Here is a 16,523-nt window from a genome sequence, read left to right on the forward strand (position 1 = left end):
AAAATATGAAGATGGAATAAAGTATTTAAAATTTAATAATAAATTTAGATTTTAACACAGCACATTCTATATATATATATATATATATATATATATATATATATATATATATATATATATATATATATATATATATATATATATATATATATATATATATATATATATATATATATATATCAACTGTACAATTAAGAAAATGTGGCATAAATCTGAAATTATTCATACATTTCAAAAGATGGAATGAAAGTTGCAAATTGCTGAAAATAAACAAATGTCATAGACGGTCGCCTTGTTGACCTATTGAGACCACTTAAAGACAACTGATCAAGCCTACATTATACTCTGGATATTTTATACCATTTTATATGATGACTTAAATATTGATTCCTGGTAGTTATGACAGTGTGACTCGCAGTTAAACATTGCATGTGCTGTATTAAAGAAATAATTGTTCTGTTTTTATTCCTAAAGTTGTATTTTTTGTCAAGCCAGAAGAAAACCAGAGTTGTTTTGGGCGATCGATTTCCCCATTTCTAGGAAACAAAAAAGCAAAAGACAAATGACACAGTTATTCTAGCATAGAGAGACATTCTTTCTTTCCGTAAACGTATAAGGACTAAACAATAACTTAATGAAGCACACTGCTGAGAAGTATACTATTAAGTGACAGTAACGTTAGACTCTCTTCTTTCTGAGGAATGAATACTTTCCATACAAACATCTAACGTATTATTAGTTACGAATCCAGCACATGATCATTTCATTTACATGAATGAAATTCACAATGTTCGACTCTGCTACACATCCAAGGCAAAGAAGCTTGAAGTGATCCAAATGCCTGTGACGTCAGAGAGTGAGACTGGGCTTGAACACAATGCTTTTTTAATGGCAAGACTGTCGTACAGTAACTACAATAATTCCTATGTGCCAGATACAATTACTAAAAATACGTTTTTGTTGCAAGACTCTATCGTACAGTGACTAGACTACTTCCCATTGTGTCAGATACAAATGCTAGGCATGCGTTTTTAGTTGCGAGATTCTCATCCAATGACTAGACTAATTCCCATTGTGTCATATACAAATGGTGGGCATACGTTTTTAGTGGCAAGACTGTCGTCCAATGGCTAGACTAATTCCCATTGTGTCATATACAAATGGTGGGCATACGTTTTTAGTGGCAAGACTGTCGTCCAATAGCTAGACTAATTCCCATTGTGTCAGATACAATTGCTAGGCATGCGTTTTTGGTTGCAAGATTGTTGTAAAGTGACTAGACTAATTCCCACTGTGTCAGATGCAAATCCTAGAAGTACGTGTTTTAGTAGCAAGACTGTCGTAAAGTGAATAGACTCCTGTCGTAAAGTGACTAGACTCATTCCGATTGTGTCAGATTCAAATGCTTGGCATACATTTTTAGTGGCAAGACTGTCGTACAGTGACTAGACTAATTCCCCACTGTGTCAGATACAAATACTAGGCGTGCGTTTCTAGTGGTAAGAATGTCGTACAATGACTAGACTAATTCCCACTGTGTCATATACAAATGCTAGGTGTACGTTTCTAGTGGTAAGAATGTCGTACAATGACTAGACCTATTCCCACTGTATCAGATACAAATGCTAGGCGTGCGTTTCTAGTGGTAAGAATGTCGTACAATGACTAGACTAATTCCCCATTGTGTCAGATACAAATACTAGGTGTGCGCTTCTAGTGGTAAGACTGTCGTACAATGACTAGACCTATTCCCATTGTGTCAGATACAAATGCTAGGCGTGCGTTTCTAGTGGTAAGAATGTCGTCCAATGCCTAGACTAATTCCCATTGTGTCAGATACAAATGCTAGGCATGCGTTTTTAGTTGCGAGATTCTTATCCAATGGCTAGACTAATTCCCACTGTGTCATATACAAATGGTGGGCATACGTTTTTAGTGGCAAGACTGTCGTCCAATGGCTAGACTAATTCCCATTGTGTCAGATACAATTGCTAGGCATGCGTTTTTAGTTGCAAGATTGTTGTAAAGTGACTAGACTAATTCCCACTGTGTCAGATACAAATCCTAGAAATACCTGTTTTAGTAGCTAGACTGTCGTAAAGTGACTAGACTCATTCCAACTGTGTCAGATTCAAATGTTTGGCATACATTTTTAGTGGCAAGACTGTCGTACAGTGACTAGACTAATTCCCCATTGTGTCAGATACAAATACTAGGCGTGCGTTTCTAGTGGTAAGAATGTCATCCAATGCCTAGACTAATTCCCATTGTGTCATATACAAATGGTGGGCATACGTTTTTAGTGGCAAGACTGTCGTTCAATGGCTAGACTAATTCCCATTGTGTCAGGTACAATTGCTAGGCATGCGTTTTTAGTTGCAAGATTGTTGTAAAGTGACTAGACTAATTCCCACTGTGTCAGATACAAATCCTAGAAAAACGTGTTTTAGTAGCAAGACTGTCGTAAAGTGACTTGACTCATTCCAATTGTGTCAGATTCAAATGTTTGGCATACATTTTTAGTGGCAAGACTGTCGTACAATGACTAGACTAATTCCCATTGTGTCAGATACAAATACTAGGCGTGCGTTTCTAGTGGTAAGAATGTCGTACAATGACTAGACTAATTCCCATTGTGTCATATACAAATGCTAGGTGTACGTTTCTAGTGGTAAGACTGTCGTACCATGATTAGACAAATTCCCCATTGTGTCAGATATAAATGCTAGGCGTGCGTTTCTAGTGGTAAGAATGTCGTACAATGACTAGACTAATTCCCATTGTGTCATATACAAATGGTGGGCATACATTTCTAGTGGTAAGAATGTCGTACAATGACTAGACTAATTCCCATTGTGTCAGATACAAATGTTAGGTGTACGTTTCTAGTGGTAAGAATGTCGTACAATGACTAAACTAATTCCCATTGTGTCATATACAAATGCTAGGTGTACGTTTCTAGTGACAAGAATGTCGTACAATGACTAGACTAATTCCCATTGTGTCATATACAAATGCTAGGAGTACGTTTCTAGTGATAAGAATGTCGTACAATGACTAGACTAATTCCCGTTGTGTCAGATACAAATGTTAGGTGTACGTTTCTAGTGACAAGAATGTCGTACAATGACTAGACTAATTCCCATTGTGTCATATACAAATGCTAGGTGTACGTTTCTAGTGATAAGAATGTCGTACAATGACTAGACTAATTCCCATTGTGTCAGATACAAATGTTAGGTGTACGTTTCTAGTGACAAGAATGTCGTACAATGACTAGACTAATTCCCATTGTGTCATATACAAATGCTAGGTGTACGTTTCTAGTGGTAAGAATGTCGTACAATGACTAGACTAATTCCCATTGTGTCAGATACAAATGCTAGGCGTGCGTTTCTAGTGGTAAGAATGTCGTACAATGACTAGACTAATTCCCATTGTGTCATATACAAATGCTAGGTGTACGTTTCTAGTGGTAAGACTGTCGTACCATGATTAGACAAATTCCCCATTGTGTCAGATACAAATGCTAGGCGTGCGTTTCTAGTGGTAAGAATGTCGTACAATGACTAGACTAATTCCCATTGTGTCATATACAAATGTTGGGCATACATTTCTAGTGGTAAGAATGTCGTACAATGACTAGACTAATTCCCATTGTGTCAGATACAAATGTTAGGTGTACGTTTCTAGTGGTAAGAATGTCGTACAATGACTAAACTAATTCCCATTGTGTCATATACAAATGCTAGGTGTACGTTTCTATTGACAAGAATGTCGTACAATGACTAGACTAATTCCCACTGTGTCATATACAAATGCTAGGTGTACGTTTCTAGTGGTAAGAATGTCGTACAATGACTAGACTAATTCCCATTGTGTCAGATACAAATGTTAGGTGTACGTTTCTAGTGACAAGAATGTCGTACAATGACTAGACTAATTCCCATTGTGTCATATACAAATGCTAGGTGTACGTTTCTAGTGACAAGAGTGTCGTACAATGACTAGACCTATTCCCACTGTGTCAGATACAAATGCTAGGTGTACGTTTTTAGTGACAAGAATGTCGTACAATGACTAGACTAATTCCCGTTGTGTCATATACAAATGCTAGGTGTACGTTTCTAGTGACAAGAATGTCGTACAATGACTAGACTAATTCCCATTGTGTCAGATACAAATGTTAGGTGTACGTTTCTAGTGGTAAGAATGTCGTACAATGACTAGACCTATTCCCACTGTGTCAGATACAAATGCTAGGTGTACGTTTCTATTGACAAGAACGTCGTACAATGACTAGACTAATTCCCATTGTGTCATATACAAATGCTAGGTGTACGTTTCTAGTGACAAGAATGTCGTACAATGACTAGACTAATTCGCATTGTGTCAGATACAAATGCTATGTGTACGTTTCTATTGGCAAGAATGTCGTACAATGACTAGACTAATTCCCATTGTGTCATATACAAATGCTAGGTGTACGTTTCTAGTGACAAGAATGTCGTACATTGACTAGACTAATTCCCATTGTGTCAGATACAAATGCTATGTGTACGTTTCTAGTGACAAGAATGTCGTACAATGACTAGACTAATTACCATTGTGTCATATACAAATGCTAGGTGTACGTTTCTAGTGACAAGAATGTCGTACAATGACTAGACCTATTCCCACTGTGTCAGATACAAATGCTAGGTGTACGTTTCTATTGACAAGAATGTCGTACAATGACTAGACTAATTCCCATTGTGTCATATACAAATGTTAGGTGTACGTTTCTAGTGGTAAGAATGTCGTAAAATGACTAGACTAATTCCCATTGTGTTATATACAAATGCTAGGTGTAGGTTTCTAGTGACAAGAATGTCGCACAGTGATTAGACTAACTCCCATTGTTTCAGACTTAAATGCTTGAGACATTTCTTTCAACAACATAGCAATGGGATGCGAAAATTATCATATTTTTAAGATAATGTTTTGTACTTGTAGTGTTTTTTATTTTATTTTGTGTCGCACAGTGTCTGATTCTAATTACTAGCTACTAGAGCGACGTAAATATCTTCGAAATGTGTTTTTGTATCATTTTATAACTGATGCATGCAATTAATGTGTTTTGTAGGATATCCATTTCAGTTGTGTGTGTTCTGTGGTTTGGATTTTTAACGTAACTTTAACAATTTTTCAGTTATATGGCTATAATGTTCGCAGTGTGGCAGTTTTGTACTGATGTCTAGTACTGGTGCATCATGCCGCAGACATGTAGCATGATGTCCCACCCAGTCACATTATCCTACATAATGTACTTAGCGCTTCAAGTATTGGGCTAAACCTGCTCAACTGGGGAATTTAAAAAAAAAAATTTATATCCTGTCTGGCAAAAAAAAAAAAAAAGGCAGAGTAAACCGGTATCAAAATTATTTGTGCTGACGTGGGACACATTTTCTGCAATTGTTTTTAATTTTCATAACCATCTATGTAATATTACATATGTATCACTACAAATCAACCAAAATGGTGGAACTTGTAATGGAGCCCCTCGAACTTCATATTTAGATAAGTCTTCAGACACAGAACTTCACTGTAGCATTTGTTCGATGACTCAATTTACTCTCTCTCTCTCTCTCTCACACACACACTCCACACACACCCACACACACACACATGTGACACTTTAAAAAATTCTTAACACTTAAATAACTAAACTACACATTCAAATACTTGTTCATAGTTAACTCACGGAAGAATATGTTTTAAAAATTACATGATTTTTGCCATGACTTATAGATCTTAAAATCTGTAAATCTGTGGATTTGCATGTAAAATCAGTTTTGATTGCCAAATATGTTCGTGAAATGTCAATGTAACCTAATTAAGACCAAAACATATTGTCATGAGAACATGCGACACTTTGACAGCCGTATGAACTGATTTTGCAGGACTTGACAATGTCTTCGCCTGCGCATGCGTAGTATTGATTGATACATGCTGTTTCACACTTTAAAAACCTGATGCAAACCCTCAGAACTATTTCGTTCTCACGTGTGGGTAGAAAAACAGTGAAAATGGTTCAACACGTTTATACCTATTCCCCGGAGGTGTTTGTTTGTTAATCGTCTTTGTGCTATCAGTCAAGTAGGAGGAGGAGTCCATATAAATAGTACATGTTACACTGAACATCTCATAATACTCAAAATGTACAAAATGGATCAAGAAACACCAGAGAGAGTGAAAAGCAAAGGATGGATAAATGTCATAGTGAAAGGTAAGCTTACTTATACTCTTCTATTTCGTTTTCTAAAAAATAAAAAATAAATCACTTTATTTTCTACCACAGTCGCGTTTATATATCGGCACAACATCAGTTCAGAAGAAAGTTTGAGATCTCGCTAAAAATGCAGCTTATAGAAAGTTGCAAACGAATTTGTCAGGCTCAGATTATCAACGATTTGAACTTTATCGATAGACCATCCAGACTAAAAACACAACAGTGCAAACACGCATAGTTTCTAACAAAACAAGAAACAGATTTTGAATTAATTACTACATAAGTAGTTATACTCTTTCATAAATTAGCGTGATTATCCTGAATACTAAAGTGAATATACGCGCTTGCACAATATTTCTTTTATTCGTGGCTAGTAAATATTATAAATGATTAACACTGATGACATTTATACCAACACATGTTCCAAAAGTAGAGTCTGACATTATCTAAAATCATGAAAAATACTTTTGTAAAGAAAAGAAAAAGTAATCCAGAATTTTTGTTTTCGATACTTTGTGCGTATGTCAACCTTAAAAATTGTTATCGGAAAATTGTAAGCAAATATCCAGATTTCCGTGATAAATTTATGTGAGCCCCAATATTTCACATGATAGCAGTGATCTTCATTATAAATATCAAGCTTGGAAAATATCAAAACAAATTTGAGAATGATGTACAAAGGAAACTGTCTTTGAGCCGTTAATCAGAATACCCAAAACAAAGCGTTGGCAGCCTGCATGCTGAAGACTCACAATTCATTTTCACGAATCTTTGAGCTGCTGAATATAGTTTTGCTCATTACATGACAACATGGACCGAAGAGCATCTAATGCCGGAAATCAGAAATATTGACTGATGGTTCGATATTCTTGAAGTCCTCAGTCAACGAATACAGTTTACACGAGTATATACTACACACGCAGTCGGTAGATGAAACAGAAATACTGACGTCACTGAACCCCATTCTGCAATTGTCATGGCAGAATTACAAAACAACATCCGACTTCTTACATAGTTGCTAGTTCTTTTAAATTTGACGCCAAAGATTCTAAAAATCCAAAATTTCGCCATGTAATGACAGGAGACTTAACGACGCGCAGGATAAAATAAAATACTACACAAGACAAAATTAAAAAATAAATTGCCTTATGAAGATACTCAACTCCTTAATAAACTTCACCGAAATCAACCAATAACAATAATAATAATAATAATAATAATAATAATAATAATAATAATAGTAATAATAATAATAGTAATAATAATAATAATAATAATAATAATAATAATAATAGTAATAATAATAATAATAATAATAATAATAATAATAATAATAATAGTAATGGTCCTGTAACTACAACAACCATACATGTAATAAGTAAAAACCTACAAGGTTAGCATCTATTGAATAAAATTATTACATAAGTTAATACAAATTATGTATACTTAACATACTGTTATCACATTGTCAGCTACAAATGTTATGAAGTTATAGTCATACAATCAGAACTGCTTATTAAAATATTTACCGAGGTATCATTTTATGAAAGCTGAAACATTAGATGCTGGCTGAACGTCATGTTGGAAACTGTTCCATAAAATTCCACTGGAATAAGCTAAAGCCTTCTCAAAATACTGTCTGAACTTTGGTACATATAAATAATTGTTTTTATTATATATGTATATGTGAAATATAGAGACTTATTGGCGAAATAGTCTCATAATTTTTTTTTTTTTTCATTCCTATATTTTCATATGTGAAAGATATATCCTTATATTTTTCATATCTGAAAATGTACGAGTTCCCATTATGTCATGTGACAATATAATGTGTATGTCTAGAAAGTTTGTACATGCAACCAAAAATGGGCACTTTGTGAGCTAGAACAAATAAATAGACACTGACTTACATTTCAGACATGGAAATTAATCTCTGATAAATAAATTTGACCAGACGCCGTTAGCGTCTCTCTGAAGTTATTTCCCCTTGCTTCCTTGACAACTGCGACATACGCGATGTATTTGCTGAATCGGATTTACGTTGCTTTCAGATAGGGTCAAATAGTTTGAAAAATGGCAAAAAATGTAATTTACTGCAACATATTAGGTCAACTAAAACCTACTGCTTTCGTAAGTACCATATATTAATATAGTCAGGCTATGAAATAGTTGAATTTACGAAAAGGAGGTGGGGAGAGTTTGTTTTACTGAAAAGGCATAGTTGTAAACTTCGATTCTGGATCAAGTTTGGTATATAATAAAAAGAAAATGTTAATTTCACACGTTAATACCGGATATATTTCATCTTGTGGTACCAAAAACTATATATTTTTGGTACCATACGATGATATATGTCCGGTATGAACGTAGGAAAAGAAAATATCACATGTTTATTATATATTTAAGTGTTAAAAATATAGAGACTTGTTGGCACAATAATTTTCATATTTTGTTTTATTCCTATATTTTCACATGTGAAAAAAATATCCTGATATGTGAAAATATAAGATTTGCCATCATGCCATGTGTTGCTAGATTGTGTGTGGCTACAAAAGTTGTACCTGCAGCAACAAAAACGAGTACTTTGTAAAGTTAGAACAAATATACAGGAACTGCCTTACATTACAGACATGGAAATTAATCTTTGATAAAGAAATCTGACCAGACGCCTTTTGTGTCTATCTCACGTAATTTCCCCTTGCATCCATGAAAACAGCGATAAACCCCCTCTGATACATTGTTAACTTGGACTTTTATTATTTTCAGATAGGGTCAAATAGTTTACGAAATGAAAGAAGAAAAAAAATGTTATTTGCTGCGACAGATAAGATTTAGATCTGCCCAATCTGCTTTCTTAAGTCATGTATATTTATATAATCAGCCCATGAAAGTGGTGTGAATTTCGGGCCGCTTTACAGATGTTATGAACATCTGAGAGATTGGAGGGTGTTAGGTGAAATTGTTTACGTTTGTAACATGCACAATAGAGAGAATATTAGATTACCTCTCTGTTACTTTCATGTACTGCGGCTGAAATTTCTTTGGTTATTATACTTATGGGAGCTGTACACGACCTAAGCGCACAGTTAAAATATTAGCTCGAAAAAATAGGGTGAATTACTCTGAAATATAATATCTTTAGCAGTTATTAAAAAAGGGAATACGAATTTTGCCAGACTAGACAATACCAGCTTGTGAAAGTACAATGACTGAATTAGCAAATGTATAAAATGTGAAAAATGAGATATCTGAAGTAAGGCCAAGCTGTATACTCTATAACCCATATTACACCCATCAATCATACACCAACATAAAGGGAATTAAATGTTCTCTGAACCTTACCTAAGATATGCAAGTTTTTCATTAAATAGCCAGTATAACCAGTGAGGAAAACCGGGGGAAATCTTTTTCTTTAAATATCTAACCCTATGCAAAATACGAAAATGTAGAGCGCCACCTTTGCGAAAAGAGGGGGTGGGGCGAGCGTTTTGTATTGAAGGGTGAATTTAGTCGTGTAAACTTCGATTCTAAAGGAAATTAGTATGTAATAAAAATAAAAGTTTCCTTTACTTCATTAATGCAATAAAACCTGATACATTTTAACTCGTGGCGTCGCCACTTCAAATATCACATTTTTTGGTACTACACGATGAAATATATTAGGTATTAACGTACGAAAAGAAAATGTCATATATTCACTCGACAGCGTGCTCCATCATGTTCTTAACGAACGTAAAAACTTTAAGAAACTCTGGTGCTAAATTATTTATGCCCTTGAAGGTAAAAACACCTTCTTTAAAATTAGTATACATATTAACTGACATCCATTTAAGAAAGGTGAAAGAGATGGTGTAAAGTTAAACTCTTAACATTTCAAACAACATGACTGCTCTTTTGCGAAAGCTGTTGACCCCCTGCAGAGAAGAATGACGGGTTCTGTCCTTACAGTACAGCAGTGGATTAAATGTGGAAGAAAAAAAACCCAACTGTATTGTGTACTTTTAGGATCAACTACTCAATGTAAAAAAATCCTATAACCATGTGTATAATTCCTATTTTCTTAGATATGTATATATATGTAAAGAGTGATGAACAGTTGTTGGACCAGGATAAAGTGCTGTAAGTAGGAATACCTAAATATTTGGGACATTGAACAGTTTCATATTGTTTTGAACCATATACTTCTAACTACAAGTCTCTACAATGTGTGGACAGTTGTGCTCAGCAGATGCTAATTACGACGTTCTCTGTCAGTAAAAAAACACAAATTTAATTGTCATAAATCAAATTTGAAATAATTTTGTATTAAAAGCATGTTATCAAAAATGAGAAAACAAAATATTTCACTCAAATATGATATATGGTTGCATACATTTGGGTGTCTAGACTGAAAGAGTACTTGCACTGGTAGTTGTCCTCCATAAGCCCTGTATGTATATATAAGGATCTTTATCAAATTTCTTCTTGAGAAATCGTAGAGTTTTAACTTTGCATTTGTAAGCTATCGCTAATTCTTCATATTTTGATACACTTGAGCCGTCCTTATATTCAAGATATGTCTTTCATTATCCATCAAATAAGAAAATCAGAATGGAGGTTAGCGATTCATATTTAGTTTCATTTCTTTATTTTATTTATAATTTTTTGACATATATACATTTTTTGTTAAATTTCATGTGGCAATTTTATGTAAGCAAAATTAATTAAGCCAATTCAAAAAATCTAAAGCAGAGAGTGGAGAAATAATTTGAAATCTCTTTCATCAGAACCCATCGACTATTACCCATGATTTTTTTTTACCGGTGTGTATCAGAAATACACAGTCAATACATGGTTTGGTTAGGCAGATCGCGCTTCAACGTATTTTTTCCTTTAAGTGTATGCTGAGCATATTTTGATTGATACAGATTAGTGTATTATATTATATTACAGGTATTATTGTATCGGTCTCCTTTTGATTTCTTAAGATTCCATCACAGGGATATTTATTTGTATATTCAAATGGGAAAACTGTAATGTTACATTCTGTGGAGTCTCCACCCACCCCTTCAGTACGTACTAAAAGCAGAGCTGGCAAGCAGTATGTATTTTCGTACATGGTCACCAAGACCTACACGAGAAACATCCACATAATCAGAATCTGCATTATAATCAAACGTCCTTAATAAACTGAATTCCTAGAGTAATCAACATTCATGTTATTTATATGAAAAAAAGAGAGTTGCTAGAGAAGATCAAGGCTGCCAAATAAATTACGTAAAAAAGGCTCCAAAGCAGCCAACTTGATTGCTGTCATTGCTTTTTCGTACGACAGGAGGTCATGCTACCCACTAAATTATGGCTGGTGGAAGTTATTCTTGTTTTGATTGTTGTTGTTCTAGGGTTTAACGCCATTTTTCAGCACAAGATAGGCTATACATGGCGGCCAGTATAACTGGTGGAGGAAGAACCCTGGAAAACCCAGGGAAGAACCACCGACCCACGAGAAGCTACTGGCAGGCTTTCCCACGTACCCACGCTAGCCGAGCCTTGGACTCGAACACACGCCGACAGAGTATTCTTGTTTTGGGTTTAGCGCCTTATTTTTTTGTGGATGATCGGCTATACATGGCGGCCAGTGTAGCTAGTCGATGAAGAAGCAGAAAAAACTCAGTAGAAACCATCGACCCACGGGAAGCGACCAGCATGCTTTCTCACATTCCCACATAGGCCAGGCCCGATATTCGATCCACGTGGACAGAGGTGAGATGGGAGTGAATCCAAAAAAGCCCAAACCCACAAAATTAATCTTTCCAGCCGACACATGGTATGACCCTTTTTCATACTACCTTTGTGTTAATAGAGTTTGTAATAAAGTTCGAGAATAGCTTGGAACGATCAAGGAAGTTGTTAGACATCCTTTTCTTGACTGAAAATAAGGCAGTTAAATAAAAGTCTGATTGAAATCAGATCTCCGCTGTCCTACGTGAAGATCTGAAGACGACCGCTTAAGGATCATGTTCTGGTGACCTTTGAATTAGCCAGTGGAAATGCAGCGTTCAAATATCTGAAAGTGAATCAAACCGTTCGGTACACTTTCATGCTCTTCATCCACACTGCCCAGTCTCCAAACGCGATGATATAAGACTTCATCTAATTGGTCGATAAAAACAGCGATTATGGTAAAACACAGGTTACCAGAACATGACCCCAAAGTGGTCGCTGTCAGATCTTCGTGTATATCAGTAGAGATCTGATTTTAATAAGATTCGTTAAATAATGAACTGGACAGTGGTGATTGTCGATAGAAAGTTGAACAGCTTAGAAATAAAATAGCAGTCGTGTATATAAATCCGAGCCTGACCTAAATACATATTCCGCCCCAAGAATACGAAAGCGATTCCATTTCTGAAACAATCTGTAACAAACATTTCTTTTAAATATGGCAGTTATCTGAAACAAACAAAATATATATTGTCTGAAGGTAATTCGAAATCGGCTTACAGCTTTATCGAGAAATTTCTGTATCATCCTGTGCTACTTCTTTTCGCTGACGGATACCATTGCTAATTGCTTTCATTTTCGATATTGTTACAGCCATTCGGAAAGTTTGAAAGCAGGTTGAGATCTGTGAATGACTCATAAACGATTGAATCTAATTAATCCTTAACTTCGGAAGTAATTTTCAGTTAAGTGATATATATTGTAACACTTTCACAGTTTGAACAAGATAATGTAATTATGATACGAACGTATTTTTTTTAAAAGCGATTATACCGCATTTTTCTTAGACATGAGTAAATGACTTTTAAGAAAATTGTTCTTGCGAATTTTCTGTACATCAACTGAAGCTGTCTTCAAACTTGTAAATCAATAAGAAAATCTTAATTCAAGGCAAGGTCACATGTTAGAGTGACTATCTATTTTTATGTCCATCCATCAATTATTTTTGTTTATTGTTCACCCTTCTTTATTATTTAGTTATTTCGTTATATACAATAACTATATCTGCTACAACCAACCATCTATATACACTGACGAAATTCAAGAACTTGTGTGTGTGTGTGTGTTTGGATTTTTAACGTAGCTTTAACAATTTTTTCAGTCATATCGCTACGATGTCTGCAGTGTGACAGATTATATTGATGTCTAGCACTGGGGCATCATGCCGCAGACATGTAGCATCATGTCCCACTCAGTCGCATTATGCTGACACCAGGCCGACCAGTCCTAACACTAACCTCTTAATGATACGCGCCAATCGAGGCAGCTGCTAGTACCATTTTTATAAGCCTTTGGTATGACTCGGCCGGGGGTTGAATCCGCGACCTCCTGCATCTGAGGCTGACGCTCTAACCACTAGGCCACCGGAACGGTCTTCAAGAACTTACAAAAGACCCCACACATGTCAAGACGTGTCAAGCAGTTCTTTAAATCTGGCTTGTTGCGCGATAGGAACGATACTCACTTCTATGATTTTCATTATACAACTGTGCTGGACTGATGAAACCCCAAATGATTTACGTAGTTTACCCGATTTAAGACCGTTTTAAAATATAAAAAAACCCACAAATTTATTCGTCTTTGCTTCTATCTTGTAATCATTTGTTTGTATATTTTCCGTCATTCAAATATGTGTGGGTTCGAGTCCAAGGCTCGGTTAGCGTGGGTATGTGGGAAAGCCTGCCAGTAACTTCTCGTGGGTGGGTGGTTCTTCCCTGGGTTTTCCAGGGTTCTTCCTCCACCATTTATACTGGCCGCCATGTATAGCCTATCTTGTGCTGAAAAACAACAACATTCAAACATGTAGGAGTCAAGCGTTTCTCTTGGCTTTATGTTTAGTGTTTATTTTATGGATGTAAATTATTTCTTCCTTTAATGAAGGACTTGTTTAGCTCGAAATGCTGAGAAACAGATTAATTTTTGTGTCATTATCAACACACTTCTACGTAACTATCTAGAGATAGGTAAAAACATAATCTCTTTACAGGGCGATTTAAACTCCACCTTTGGCTGCTATGTACTGAAGCAGTTTTCGAAGTAATAATTGCCGTTCTTTGTTTATTATCATTTTTATGTGAGGTAACAAGAGTATTTATGTATTTTAAGCCCATATAGTTATCCCGACAAAGCATCAACACTGTTTAAATTTTGATTTTACTATTCTACCCACCCACGCACACACACAAATATTTGTTGATGTATTTAGGAGAGAGGAAGCTTCGTCGAATTTTATTTAGAGTTCCAGATTAATTAAGTTTTACGGAGAAAAAAAGCAATTTCTTCCTCAAGAAATGCATGATTGGCACTCAAGTTAAGGTTGAGTTTTCTTTGTAATATTTCAAATAATTTGCTCCGTGCATCAGCGTCTGAATAATTCAATTGACTTCAAAATAATAGACTACCGAACTCATCTTCTGGAAAGGCGTTCTGTCCTCACTGTGTTCGTTTTTGAAATTTCACCATTAGCAATTACCGGACGAAACGCAATGCTCCTTTGATTATGCTAATTCTTGTTTTGTAGAGAGACAAGCAGAAGAAAATAATTAACATTTAGTTCATCGTCATTCAGATATAATTTACTTTCTTTTTTAAAGTGAATGATGAAACCAGTATTCTTTTATCGAAATTCCAGGAGTGGAGCCTGTCTCACACAATTGAAAGTAACGTTTAAAATTGCAATGTTTGAACCTGCAATATTTCAAAAGGACAGTTCATCTGGAAAATAAAAGTGTTCCCAACAAACCAACAAATGAATAATGGAAGCATATGAGTGAGAGAAAAAATATAGGCAAACAATTTTTGAATCATTTTATCTCTCTTCATCATCGTCGTCGTCATCATCATCATCATCATCATCATGAAGTCTTTATCTTCTTTAATGCAACAGAGAGAAATCGAGAAAGAAAGCGACATTATTTCAAATGAACTGAGCAATTTGAATTACTAATGCTATATATTTTAGCGTGTTTTAATTAGACGTCTACCACGATTCATTTTATGTTGTATCAGAGACCTTCTAAAACACACACACACACACATGTGTGTGTGTGTGTGTGTGTGTGTGTGTGTGTGTGTGTGCGCGCGCTACCAAACCACACCAAAAAGGCAATTCCTTGAAGGTAATTTGTCAAACTCGTTAGTTTATGATGTCTCTATATATCAAAATATCAAACAAAGATTTTGATTCTATGTCGTTTTAACATTTCTACCAATTTTCAGTTTTCATTTTCTGCTTAATATCAACATTGAATTATAATAATGGGGTTCAAAATGGCAAATTATTGCAATTTTACTCGAAACCATAGGTATTCAAAGTTTTAAGTTTCTGAACTTGTAGATTTGTGAGAATAAGTAAAACAAGAGATGAAATCCATATCTTAAAGTTTTAGAATTTTAGAATTATATATATGGTTGATTTTACAAACATTTCCAATAGGTTTATATCTGCCTGCAATTATTACGTAGACTCAATGCCGCTATTTTTAATAAATTTCACCAGCCTTCCAATCTAACTAAAGTTTTGAAAGGAAATACATGATTTGTTAAAAAATATATCTGTCGTTAGCCGTTCTTTGAAATAATCAAGATGTTAGGTTTAAACGACGTTCAAATATTCAGTTCAGAATTAAGAGGTGCCACCTGTTCACTCAGTCCCCGAAATTGCTCGTAATTCATTTCTTGACTAATCTTAGAACAAGAACCATGGCGCACAAACTGATTTGAGAGGGAACGAAGAAAGGCAGGCCTGGTTTTTTTATATAGCCGATACATGATGAAAAACAGTGCATTAGATAACACTCAGACTCGGTTGAATATTGATGATCAGTTTGGGCTCTAGAATACTTTAAAGGGTGAACATGGGCTGAAGACAAACCCAGTCGTTGAGGATTTCCATATTAATTGATAAGCATACGACACGGACTAGCAAAAATTAATGTTCGTCTGCAATGGCTTTGAAGAAAAAATACTCATAAATGCTAGTTTAAAGTGTCAACCTAGTCCAATTTGCATTTAATGTCACTTCTTTTAAACGATCATCTGCTTTCAATAACTATTTACTTAATGCCTGTAACACTAAATTACTGAAGAAATAAACCTCTAGTAAGAAATCACCTGTGTTCAGTGGAAACATTTTCACTTTGCTGGAGGTTGTTGCATAAGACAGGTTCGAATGCATTTCTGTTATTTACTTTACTGTCTGTAAATTTATGTATCCTTTAATTTTTAAAACGCCAGTAATAACAAAGTCTTAATTATTTTCCAAGCAAAC

This window comes from Sinohyriopsis cumingii, chromosome 19 (assembly GCF_028554795.1).
Source record: "Sinohyriopsis cumingii isolate HCF-2022 chromosome 19, ASM2855479v2, whole genome shotgun sequence".
Lineage (NCBI taxonomy): Eukaryota > Metazoa > Mollusca > Bivalvia > Unionida > Unionidae > Sinohyriopsis > Sinohyriopsis cumingii.